The sequence below is a fragment of the Saccopteryx leptura genome, chromosome 8, assembly GCF_036850995.1.
Source record: "Saccopteryx leptura isolate mSacLep1 chromosome 8, mSacLep1_pri_phased_curated, whole genome shotgun sequence".
Taxonomy (NCBI): Eukaryota; Metazoa; Chordata; class Mammalia; order Chiroptera; family Emballonuridae; genus Saccopteryx; species Saccopteryx leptura.
Window position 1 is genome coordinate 72545517 of NC_089510.1, and position 4833 is coordinate 72550349.

Here is a 4833-nt window from a genome sequence, read left to right on the forward strand (position 1 = left end):
GAATGCAAAAGAAAGCTTCCCATGCTGCAAGAGGATGAGAGTATTTGGCAAAATGAGTCTGGGATGCCTTTAATTCCTCTAACTCAGTGGTAATGTCTCCTCTGTACATACAAGTGCAGAAGGAGCTCGGGTACCCAACAAGTCAAGTGTTTGCAGATGCAGCAGAATTAGTCACCATTTAAGAAACCCACCATCTTTCAGAATGAATTCCCTACATGTGACAGTAAGTTCAATTGAAAAGAAAAGAAGAGATTTTCTGTGACTTCTTCCGCTATACACATCCTCCCACCTGTGTGTTGGATACTAAGGGAATTTGCCCAGGCTTATTATTAATGTCAGTCCACCACTGCATGAACACAAATAAGCAAGATTTGGAGCACTTCAAAACTGACTGCCTAATTTAAAAATGCTTGAGTGCAGTTAATCAATATTTATTTGCTTTTTCCTAAGAGATGAAAAAAGTATACTATAGTGCTGATTTCTTCATTTATATGTTAAAAAAGAGTATAAAAGCTGTATAATGGTTCCAACGATAGGCTTTGGATGCACAAATATCTGGATTATAAATACTTATGAACTGTAACCTTGGACAAATTACCCAGTTTCTAAACCACAGTTTCTTCAGTTATAAAATGATGATAAGACTAGTTCCCGATCCATAGAGTACATACTGAGGATATGGAAAAAATAACACAGTCCATACACATAGCAAAAGCTCAGTAAGTATTATTATTATTATTATTATTATTATTGCTTCTTAAAATTTCTCTTCTTTGATCTTTTTTCTCTTCTTTAGCATGGCATAAAAGCTGTGCTACTGGCTGAAGCCAGAGTTGTAAACTCTGGAGCCTAATGAGGTAATGTAAGCGAGAAGTATGAGTCAGGATGTTTAAAATATTGAACGTGAGATTCCAGTCAAGATGGCAGCATAGGTAAACATGATAATAGAATCCTCCTACAGCCACATTAAAATTACAACTAAGCTTGGCCCTGGCCGGTTGGTTCAGTGGTAGAGCATCAGCCTGGTGTGCAGGAGTCCCAGGTTCAATTCCCGGCCAGGGCACACAGGAGAAGCACCTATCTGCTTCTCCACCCCTCCCCCTCTCCTTCCTCTCTGTCTCTCTCTTCCCCTCCAGCAGCCAAGGCTCCATTGGAGCAAAGTTGGCCCGGGCGCTGAGGATGGCTCTATAGCCTCTGCCTCAGGCGCTAGAATGGCTCTGGTTGCAACAGAGCGACGCCCTAGATGGGCAGATCATTGCCCTCTGGTGGGCATCCTGGGTAGATCCCGATTGGGCGCATGCGGGAGTTTGTCTGACTGCCTCCCCATTTCCAACTTCAGAAAAATACAAAAAAAAACCCCAAAACATTAAAATTACAACTAAGCTACAGAACAACTATCATCAGAGCAGCTTGAAATCTGGCTGAATAGAAGTCCTACAACCAGGGAATTAAAAAAGAAGCCATATAGGACTGGTAGGAGGGGGAGAGATACAGACCAGTCTGGTTCCACAGTCATGTGTGGTGAATATAAATCAGGAGGGATAGCTAGATTGTGGAGGTAACCCCTAAGGAACAAGAAGTCCCAGTCCCACACCTGGCCTCCCAGCCCAGGTTTCTGGAGCCAGGAAAAGTAGTCCCCTTAATTTCAGGCTATAAAAACCAGTGGGAAATGAAGCTGAGGGATACGAGGCTGTTGGAGTCTCAGGAAGCTCCTCTTAAAGGGCCCATGCGTGGACTTACTTGAACTCACTCACTCTGGGCTCCAGTGCTGGGGTAACAGTTCAAAAGACATCTGCAATATACAAAGAGAAACTGAATTGTCTGGAATTGGGCGAAGAGGTGGAGGGGCAGTTCTCTGCCAGACAGACATGCTGGCAGGGACCATTGTTGTTTTTCTGAGACCCCTACTCCCAACACTTGCCAGTAGACAGGCACAAAACATGAGTTTCCATCAACTTGGCTCACACAGTTTGCCCCAACCTGGTGATTTCCTGAGACCTCCCCCCACACACATATAACCCAACTTGCAGGCCCACCCAAGCTAATGGATTTTCCATAAGAATGGCCTGTTCATGCCTCGGACTTTCCCCATATCTCTCAAACAGCAGCATGTCCCGTACATCTCACTAAGTGGCCCCAGGCCCAGCACTAGCAGCAGCTAGCCTTCATTCACAGCTTGGCCTTGCCTGGGCACTGCTACGTCCAGCACAAGTAGTAGCTCATGCTGGGTAGCCCTAGGAAGAAGACAGGTGTTGGCTGACATTGCCCTGCCCCTCCCAGGAGGCCGCAGAGCCAGAGCACCCAATAGACAGCTTCAGGCCACATCAAAATATCACCCAATCACCACTTCAGCACACTCGAGGGGTGGACTCAGTGGGCACCAGAGCCCCACTGAAGTAAGCCCAATTATGTGGGTAGGCCCCTGCACCACTGATTCTCCATAGAGGTAGCAGCCAGTCCTTGCAGCCAATTGACCTGGGGGTAAATTCTTTCCGTTGACATGCCAACAGCAATCAAAGCTCTGCTGCATCAGGAGGGTGTACCCATCCCACACAGTGGGATGCAGCTGCAGTGCCCAGCTTCAGTGATTGGAAAAGCTGTGCCACTGGACCCTACAGAACACTATATGAGGCCACTCTGCCAAGCACAGGAGATGTAGCAGCTCTATCATAGAAACAAACACAGGGAGGTTGCCAAAATGAGGAGACAAAGAAGCATGTCTCATATGAAAGATCAGATGAAAATTCCAGAAAGAGAACTAAATAAAATGAAAACAAGCAATCTACTAGATGCAGGGTTTAAAATACTGGTTGTAAGGATGCTCAGTGAACTTAGAACTTCTCAGAATAAAAGAAGACATAGAACCATAAAAAGAACCAGTTTGAAATGAAGAATACACTAATCCAAATGAAGAATAATTTACAGTGAATCAACAATTGAGTAGATGAAGCTGAGTATCAAAACAGCAATTTGGAATGAAAGCAAGCAAGCAAGCAAGCAAACAAACAAACACAAAAAAACCCCAAATTAGAAGAGGAAAAGAAAAAGGAATCCCCCCAAAGAGAATGGTGTAAGAAGCGTCTAGGGCAACTTCAAGCACACTAACATTTTCATCATGGGAATAATGGGGGTGCCAAAAGGAGAAGAGAGAAAGTAAGAAATTGAAAACCTATTTGAAAAAATAATAACCAAAAAACTTTCCTAACCTGGTGAAGGAAATAGACATACAAGTCCAAGAAGTGCACAAAGTCCTAAACAAGATGAATTCAAAGAGGCCTACACTAAGACACATCATAATTAAAATGCCAAAGGTGATAGACAAAGAGAGAATCTTAAAAGTAATAAGAAAAAAGCAGTTAGTTACCTACAAAGAAGCTTCCATTAGATGTCAGCTGATTTCTCAACAGAAACATTGCAGGCTGGAAGGGAGTGGCAAGAAATAGTCAAAGTGAGGAAAAGCAAGGACCTACAACCAATATTATTCTACCCAGCAAAGGTATCACTTGGAATCAAAGAACATATAAAAAGCTTCCTAGACAAGAAAAAGCCAACAAAATTTATTACAACCAAACTAGTATTACATAAAATGTTAAAGGGTCTTCTTTAAGGAAAAAAAAAAAGAACAAAAATGAAATAATGTATATCTATCAACAATTAAATCTAACAAATTTAAAAAACAAGCAGAACAGATACAGACTTATAGAGAAAACATTTGATGTTTGCCAGATGGGAGGGGTTTTGGGGAGACCGGTGAACAAGGTGAAGGGATTAAAAATTATAAATTGGTAGTTACAGAATAGTCATGGGAATGTAAAGCACAGCATAGGGAACATATTCTCTATCAATAATATTCTAATAACTATGTATGGTGTCAGATGGGTATGAGATTTACTGGGAAAATCACTTAGTAAGTTATATAATGTCTAATAACTGGGGTACACACCTTAAACTGATATATAATAATACTGTAAGTTAACTATAATTTTTAAAAATGATTTAAGTTAAAAAATGAAAATGAAATTTAGTTATAAATGTAAAAAAGTAAACCCCTGAAATGAGCACCTATTTATTTAAACAATATTTATTCTTATGGCACATTTATTCTTTGGCACACATTGTGCCAAATTTTGTGGATAAGAATCTAGAAAAAATACTAAGTTTTAAGATCATAAAATTTAAAGCTAGTATAAATAGGACAGCCACTATAACAATTACAAAACAAGATACAATGTGTCATTGCACAAAGAATATAAAAAAGAGGTTTAAACCACACGCACACACACACACACACACACAAATTAAGGGGCTGAAAAACTAATTTCTGATTGGAATTATTAGGAGAAATTTCAAGGAAAATATAGTCTTTAAGTGAAATTTTTTAAAAAGATTTTATTTATCAATTTGAGAGAGAGAAGAGTCAGAGGGAGAAAAAGAAGCAGTTGCTTCCTGTACATGCTTTGACTGGGCAAGCCTGGGGGTTCAAACTGGTGACCTCAGCATTCTGGGTTGATGCTTTATCCACTGCACCACCACAGGTCAGGCTAAACTGAATCTTGAAGAATAGCTAGGCTTCTAATAGAGATTAAAGATGGAAGAAAGAAGAAGTTAAGGTGAAGGACATAATTGCAGATAGAAGTAAATAGCATTAGCCAAGGAACAGAAAATAACATTGACTTGGAATAGTGAACTATTCAGAAAAGGTTTATTGGGAATATTTAGATTTAGGGGATGGTTAATGCCACAGTGGCCAACGAAAGCAAGTGTTAAAATGTGTCAAATGACAGTATATTGCGGAGGATGGCGACAGAGAGAAAGATGCCTGGATCTGTTATT